Below are 9,338 nucleotides of genomic sequence, written 5' to 3'. Positions count from 1 at the left end.
GTTAGGGGAGGTTAGCTCGCCCGATCGCGAATTTACAAAGCCTGTAAGTACTATAGTCACGAGCCGGACTCAGATGAGCTTTTGTTTATGCATATTACTCGAAAAAACCCACAGAAAAAACCTAATCTATATCAGTGCCAGAAGCGACATTAGGCGATTTCCACAAAAAAAGAACTAACTGGTAGATATTTATATTATGTAAGCTTAAAAAACCTGTTTGTTTTTTAATTCAAATTGACTTTTGACAAACATTATTTGGTAAAATATGTTTCTTCTGAGTATGGGAGAAAATGTTATATTATTATGTTTAGAGATAAGTGTTAGGCGCAGATATAAATATGGCGGTAAGACTCTTGTTCGTTAGTAGAGTCCGACTCGTAACTCAAATACATAGTTTAAATAGGCTTTGTAAATTCGCCGCCAGATCGGATCAGCATCCTCATAAATTTCCTCTAAATTTTGAGGAAGCGATAGCGGAAGAGGATTTTTTTATTTTCATTTTTGAGGATGCGGTAACGGTAGAGGAACCCAAAATATTGCGGAACTTCCGCATTATGAGGAAGCGGAAGAGGAATCCTCAACAACCCTAATATATATGCAAATATAATTACTTATGAAAGCTCTCATAATTTACCTGTAAAATTATAATTTAAAAGTAAATCAATTGATGAAGTTAATTATTTATTCTAATAATAATCAATTGGATAAAAGTATTAATAATCATTCAATTATCAAATAATAATTAAATTCCTGACTTTGGTCGAGTAAAGATATCTAAGAAATATTATATTTGTAGTAAGTACGTAATACCTACCAATACGCGCTAACAAATATGTGTTACATGTTTATTGTATAATTTTCACACTATTGGTTTTAAACTCAAACTCAAACATTTATACAATTAGACTTCTTCTAGAAGCACTTTTGAATCGTCATAACAGTTTAACAGTTTTAACAATTACCACCAATTCAGAAAGCAGTATCTATAGAGAAGAAGAAGAATCTATTTAATCATAATCGTAATCTTCTACTTCACTGTAACTTTCATCGCTCGAAGAACTCGATGTTTCGTTGTCGGAATTTCTTAATGTTATTATAAATGAGTCAGTGTAATTATTATCTACTTTTGGTTCTAATTGAATATATTTTTCCTCATGTTCTCGCGTCTTTCTCCAAACGTCACTAAACATATCCAGACTAATAGCATTTGCTTCCTTTCTAAATAATTCTTCCACAGTTTTCAAGTTAAAGTTCACATTTTGTGATGCTACTTTCCCTTTAATTATGCCCCATAGTAACTCTATTGGGTTGAGTTCTGGATGGTATGGGGGAAGGCGCAATACACTATGTCCATGATCTTTGAGGATTGCATCAAGTAGGTAAAAATTGTGTATAGTTTGGCTTATTTTTTTTAATAATGTGATAACTCTGATTATTAATTAGTAATTTGATTTTTGAAAAAAAAAATGCCGATTTTAGTCAAAATTTATATTTTTCTAACAAGAACCTTATCATCCAAATTTCCACCTTGGTGAGAAAAGTTGACATTTCTAATGAAAATGAACAAAAAATTAAATGATTTTATTAAATACTGTAAAATAGTCTATAATTCTTCCATTTACTGTATCACAAAATTCTTCATAGATTTTTAGATATTCGTACTACACCAATTACATCACCCTGTATTTATAAACAATTGCAAAATATGACACATACATAGGCCGGGAGATACTGACACAAAATTTCGGGTCATTTGTAACAGAATGGCGGTTCTACAGAGGTCTTATTACGCAATGACTAAAAGAAAAATGATGGTCAGAACTCAGAACGCTGGTACCGGTGGACTAGTCACGTGGGCGTTAGTCGAACTCGTCGGATAAATAGCGAAAGTCAAACAATTTGTAACACAAAAATTTTACACAGATAGCCCATAAAAAAGATGTAGGCGGTAGTGTCATGCCATACTTTTCCGGTGTAACTTACAGCCCCCCATACCGACGCGATGCGTTGATTAAAAAAAAAGTGTGTGCGTGTAACCTTTACGCGCGATTGAAGTAAAACGCACATGTCAATATAACCTTGTTATTGAATATTATAAAATGTCGCAATTGTCAGAAAATTTATTTTTAATTTACTTATTTTAAAAGTAATAAATAAACAAGTATATTTAGAGATTTTCAAAAAATATTGCAATTTAAAATAATGTTTTTAAAACTGTTGAATTTTTCATTCACTTTGCTATTCACAATTGATCCGTTTGAAAATTTGAAAATAAATAATCCTAATTGATTATGATATTTGCCACTAGCTGGCGTATAAGTCAAGAAGCGTGTAGTATATGACATATACTTACAACCAATCAGAATTATTATTTTTAAATGGCGGAAACTACACAGCGTTACTTCCGTCAGAAAAAAAATCTGAGTTACTCCCTAGTCGCGCCTAAAGAAGTTTTACTTCAAAAAAACAATTCAAACATTTGTACCAGGCTAACTTTTGGCAAATATAATAATGGTCACATTTTATCAAATACTCTCCAAAAATCCAAATGCAATACTGGTACAAATTGTTTGGCGAAAAAAAATTTTTGTTACCTGTGCAAAAGTGAGCCCGGTACAAATGGTTGAATTGTTTTTTTTAAATCAACGCATTCACGTCGGTATGGCGGACTGTAAGTCACATCGTAACTGTATGGCATGACACTACCGCCTACATCTTTTTTAAGGGCTATCGGTAAATTCTAAAATTTTTGTGTTACAAATCGTTGGACTTTCGCTATTTATCCGACGAGTGTGACTAACGCCCACGCGACTAGTCCGCCGGTACCAGCGTTCTGACCATCATTTTTCTTTTTGTCATTGCGTACTAAGACCCCTCTAGACCGCCATCCTGTTACAAATGACCCGAAATTTTGTGTCAGTATCTCCCGGCCTAACATGTGCAATGTGTAAATGTGTTGACGTTCCAGCTCTTCTTAATATACCTATAATTGTTATTTGAAATGAAAAATAAAGTTTATTTCTATTTGTTTGTGTTTTATTTTTACCCTAAAATTTATTACGACTAAATACATAGTTATAAAGATATTTAAAAAATGTAAAATGATTTGATATCTGTTTTTATGATCGATTTTCATGACAGCAATTATTTAACTTAAAAAGATAACAAAAGTTCATTGCACTCTGATGACAGTATATTTTATAGGAAGTTTAAAAATACACATTTTTACATATTTTCCATTGTTTTTTTGCTTTCATAATTACAAAAATTACAATTTAACAACTTGTGAATGGATTTTATAACCGCGTGGGAATTTTTAATTGATTTCATCTTTGATATATCAATTTTTTACTCTATTTTTCAAGTTCACAATAAATTAATTTTCTCGAGGAGAGTTTTGTTTCGGATTTTAACATTTAAAATTTCAAATCCCTACTAGTATTATTGTTATATTTAAAAGATGAATGAGGAAATCAATACGGGAATAAATAACGTACACTGGATAGAATCAAGACTGGCATTTATTTTACAAATACCCACTTAGTAAATATTATGATCCACAGATAATGCATAATGCAAATACACTACTAAAGTAAAGTAACTCTGTCGGTCTGTCTGTTATGGCTGGTTCACACTTTGATTAGTGCGAGTGCAGGTGATGAGTGCGAGTGCAGGTGTGTAGTGCGAGTAGTGTCCAATTGACTGCGAGTGCAGGTGATTAGTGCGAGTGCAGGTGTGTAGTGCGAGTAGTGTCCAATTGACTGCGAGTGCAGGTGATTAGTGCGAGTGCAGGCACGCTGCGAGTGAGGGGGAAGGGAAGGCGCGCGGGACGTGGCTACTCGCAGTCCACTCGCAAAAAAATAGAACACGCTTCTATTCACTTTACTACACAGCCTACTAAACACTCGCACTAAACAGTCGCTGTCCACACGTAGTACTACTCATCACCTGCACTCGCACTAATCAAAGTGTGAACCAGCCATTACGCTTTCCCGCTTAAACCTCTCGATACCGTCACGTCATGGCGTAAGGCGACGATTTTAGTATCTTTTAATCTTTCTAAAGAAGTTTCACTTCATTAACAAGTCCAAATCTTTAAAAGTACCAAATTATTACAATCTAAAACAATAAATTACACTATATCTAACTAAATGTTGCAATAATTATTGATAAATTTATAAGTATAATATTTATCACATTTTAAATTTCCTTCGAGAGTTGTAAAAACTCATTTACCTAATTAATAATGACTCAATGAAAACAATTACATTTTAATCACTATCTGAAGTCGTTTAATTTTCGGAAATTACCTACATTAAGTTCACATTAAGAGGTACAATAATAATTAAAATATATAAATAATTGATAAATATAAAATAACAGAACGAAAACACACAAAAAAATTGAAATATATGAAATTTCGCGTGTTCATAGGAAAACCCGCATAGATCCCGTGGGATTTTAGGAAGAAAATCTATCCTATGTGTTAATCAAAGTTACATTCTAAGTTCTATGTGTGCTTAATTTCTTGAAAATCGGATCGGCAAATTTTTCTTTCGACCACGCGAGCGAAGCTGCAGGTGAAAAGTTAGTAAGTACCTCGATGGTAAGTACCTACTTATTTAAATAGTTATGGTTCGTTCTTATTTATCAAACAAATACCTATACAAACTTTGGCATTTATAATATGTATTAGTAGGATAGCCCAAATCACTTCATCATACCAAAAAATATCATCAAATATAATATCAAAAAAAATAATCTACTACGTATGTATACTTAGGTATGTATAAAAATAAGTCGGGTTTTCCTTCCTGACGCTACTTATAAGTTATAACTACGCACGAACCGATTTCCACGGTTTTGTACTCGATGGTTTTGTATTCGTTGGAAAGGTCTCGGGCTCCGTGAGGTTTATAGAAAAGAAAATGTGTCTCTGGTGGCGAAACGGAGTTCGCCTGGTTTGCTAGTACATAATAATATTATACATATAATCATCAGGACACCCATATCAATACTTACTTAATATCCTAAGGCCCCTAGGTGGGGCAAAGGGCGTCAACAGTACATCGCCATCTATCTCGAGTATCTCGATTTAATTTGAAATCGAAATCGAGATACCCATATCAATAAGCGCTATAAATTCAAACATTTAGGTATTTATTCAATTAGACTTCTTCTAGAAGCACTTTTGAATCGTCATAACAGTTTTAACTTTTACCATGCTTTTACCAATATATACAAAATAATTTGCGACAGATTCTTAGATGTATTGAATACTAGCGGTCCGCCCTGGCTTCGCCCCTGGTACGTGTTTATGTTTTCTTTCACTCATACTTCAAGGAATATTATAAAAAAATAATTATCAAAATCCGTCCACCCATTCCCGCGTGATGCTGTGACCAAAGAAAACAGGTTTCAACTTTCATCTTACTTATATATAAAATTCTCGTGTCACAATGTTAGTCTGCATACTCCTCCGAAACGGGTGGACCGATTCTCATGAAATTTTCTGTGCATATCGGGTAAGTCTGAGAATCGGCCAACATCTATTTTTCATATGTACCACGGGCGAAGCCGGGGCGGGCCGCTAGTTTTTATATATAAAGATTATGTACAAATCCTACTTGTGACATTTTGCACGCGGGTTCATCCGTGGCTGAAACCAAACCGCGGGGCGTAAGTAATTTATATTTTTAAGCGATTGCATAGCTTTTATCTCAGACTTTGATCGCGGTGACCGAATGTAAAAATTCCGTAACGAAAAAACTTAAAACCCCTACTCCAACCGGCACAGCGATGCGATGCAATAGCTTTACCGCGGCCGTCCTCGAGTGCCACACGTATTTTTTTCTTATTGTAATATCTGCGGAAACTTTTAAGTGTTCATGTACTTTTCCAATACTTGACCTGTGTTTTCAAAACACCTAACTTATAATAAGTAAACATATGATGCGGTCCACTCGTTTGCTTAACTTGAGGAAGTTTTTAAAAGAATCTTTATTGAATTATTAAAATATAATTTATACACCTTTTTTAACGTTCGATCAATTATTTACATGATGATATGGGATTCGTGCGTCAAAGGAAAAATTTCTTGGTAGGTAAATTTTGTTAACACTTATTATGGCGTTGTGATGAAAATATGAATAATTGACTGGATTAAAATATCATCTCTTTATTATAATAAAAATGAATCGCTAAATGAGTTGGTAAGCGCTAAACTCGAGAACGGCTGAATCGATTTTGATTTTTATTTTTTAAGCTATTGCTTAGCTTTTATCACAGACTTTGAGCGCGGCAACCGAATGTTAAAATTCCGTAACGAAAAAACCTAGCACCCCCCACTCCAACCGGCACAGCGATGCGATGCTATGTTGATTATGTCCTTGAAATAAATGTTTTTTCTTTCTTTCTTCTTTCTTTCAATAGCTTTACCGCGGCAGTCCTCGAATGCCACACGTATTTTTTTATATTATACCTTGATGTACGAGGATGGTTCTTATGGAGAGAAAACGTAAACATGTACCACGGGAGAAGCCGGGGCGGACTAGTTTATCATTAAAATCTGAAGCGAAATCATGATCTATCAGTCCGTGATGAAACATCACAAATGTTACAACTGTATCAAATATATCTAGTTAGATGTAGGAAAAAAAATAAAAAAAACCATTGTTTTTTTAATTTCAAACTGACATTTCAGTTTAATTTATTTGTAAACAACCAGGAAAAGGAACTCATTACAATAAAATTAAAATTTATCATTTCCAAAATAAGGAAAAGTCAATATTTTTTTATTCTTATAAAGATAAAATAAATGACAAATCATAAAAAACAGCAAAATACCACAAATCACAATTCTATATTTTGTCTTTTTTTTGACAATTTGAAAAATAATCCGAGGTTAGTAAGCAACGGTTGGTGCGGTACTAATTTGGATGGGTGAAATTACCTTGCAATAATTGCTCTCTATGTTATAATATTATGTATCTACGAAGACCAAATTGATTTTACTTATCTTACTGTGATAGAAATCTAAAAAATAGGTAGGTATTACATTAATTATCCTACAATAATTTTTAAATAGCAACTCTCCTTTACTTTTATGAACGACTAGCTTTCAGCTCGCGGCTTCGCCCGCATTTTCAAAGAAAAACCCGCATAGTTCCTCTTCGGGAACGGGATATAGGCGGGTTTTCCTTTGAAAACGCGGGCGAAGCCTCAGGCGGAATCCTAGGAATATTATAAAGCTGAAGAGTTTGTTTGTTTGTTTGAATGCGCTTATCTCAGGAACTACTTGTCCGATTTGAAAAATTCTCTCCGTGTTAGATAGCCCATTTATCGAGGAGGGCTATACAGGGTGTCCCACTATTGGTATACTAAGCGTGAAAGGACTTATAGTTTTGCATACACTGATCACGTAAAAAATACTTAAACAACAAAATAACGTCAAAAAAATTTTGCTAAATTTTTCCTGAAAATTCATGTTTTCTTCTCTAGCTTAGCGCAGCCGGCATATACCGTTTCTCTAATGTGAGTATTTTGTCTATGAAAACATAATCTTAAACGATAGGTCACGTGCTGGTGGCAAAGTTGGGCAGGTTGCTTGTTATGGGTGTACAACATAGAGTTTTAAAAATACATCTATTTGAAAAAAAATGCGTCTGGAATTTTATAAGTATTTTTTACGTAATCAGCGTATGCAAAACTATAACCTCCTTTGAGCTTAGTATACCAACAGTGGGACACCCTGTATATCATCACGCTAAGACCAACAGGAACGGAGCAATGCGGGTAAAACCGGGGGGCGCAGCTACTACGTAATATTAATATTAGTTGAATATATTCTAATAGTAAATTATAATTAATATTATAAATTATTCATGTTTGCACAAGCCTTGACGCAGTTTTGCGATTATCTAATATAATTCATATCTCAGGGCAATCTGCATATTTTTTATAGTCGTCATTGATTTTTGTTTTCAAGCAATTCCTCGAATTCTTTTTTCCTTACTATCCTACTAATATTATAAGTGCGAAAGTTTGTTTCCAAAAAAAATTCTTCACGCAAAAAATGAAAGCCGATTTTCATGAAATTTGACACATAGAGGGTAACTTGGATTAACGCATAGGATAGGTTTTAACTTTTATCCCGGAAATTCCACGGGAACGGGAACTATGCGGGTTTTTCTTTGAAAGCGCGGGCGAAGCCGCGGGCGGAAAGCTAGTCTATACATATAATAAAATCGTAGGAAAGTCAAAACTGTACATTGAATATTTTTTTAAAAGAATACATATTCCATGATCTATAATCGATATAGAAGCCAAAAATATAGTTTTTAGAATTTTTGTCTGTTTGTCTGTTTGTCTGTTTGTCTGTTTGTCTGTTTGTCTGTATGTTTGTCCGAGCTAATCTCGAAAAGTACTGCATAGATTGACTTCAAATTTTGCATGAATATTACTAACAGGTAAGTGAGGTTTTTTTAAACATATTATCATGCTATCACCTCCGGGGGAGGAGCTGTGAACCTTTACTTTTCTTACGTATTCCGTGTACTACGACAGCGTACAATCTAAAGACTCATGTTTAAATGTTGTTTTTGAGTAAGCCATGCTATTATCTAGCTTTACACTATAAAAACTACGTCATTTACGTAATTTGGGCAGAGAAACTGTTTAATGAATCTTAGTACTATAAAGACAAATTTGATTCAGCGCCATCTATGAGATTTCGTAAAAATCAAATCAATTTACATGTTAACACTACTGAACACAATGTTAAAAATTAATAATTTAAATATAATTATGTTATTTATTTATTTAACTCTTTAACCCATAATAAATCTTCCCTTCCCTATAAGGTGCGCTTATAATTCGTGTGAATATACTACATTTTTAAAAGTGAGGGTAGATGTATATTATTTTAAGTCAAACTTGACACCATTACAGTTAATCTAATATTGATTGTGTTCATTGGTTACATTTTAAAAAATCTTCGTGTTTTAATAATTCGATCACGAGGCGGGACTCTAATACAAAAAGGTTAGTTCGTTGATAATTATTATTCCTTCATCATTTACATGTTGTTAGTAATAATATACTTTGACTGTTAATACTTTTGTTCAGTATTTATCTGTATGATTATTGCTTGGTAATTAATATATTTTCATGTCGTATACCTAATTATAAACATAAGTGTGATGTGAAACTAGCTGGATTTATTTTTACACACTCACAGTCTTATATTTTGTGTTAATGTTAAAATAGTATTAATAATAGTGTAAATCATAATATTTTTTCAAAGTTAAAAATATTTCCTTTTTTCTGATGGTGTTGCC

This window comes from Colias eurytheme, chromosome 30 (assembly GCF_061535395.1).
Source record: "Colias eurytheme isolate Ceu_HAF_F1 chromosome 30, ilColEury1 Martin Lab GWU primary, whole genome shotgun sequence".
Lineage (NCBI taxonomy): Eukaryota > Metazoa > Arthropoda > Insecta > Lepidoptera > Pieridae > Colias > Colias eurytheme.
The sequence above is the reverse complement of the archived record's forward strand: the minus strand, read 5'-3'. Positions refer to the sequence as shown.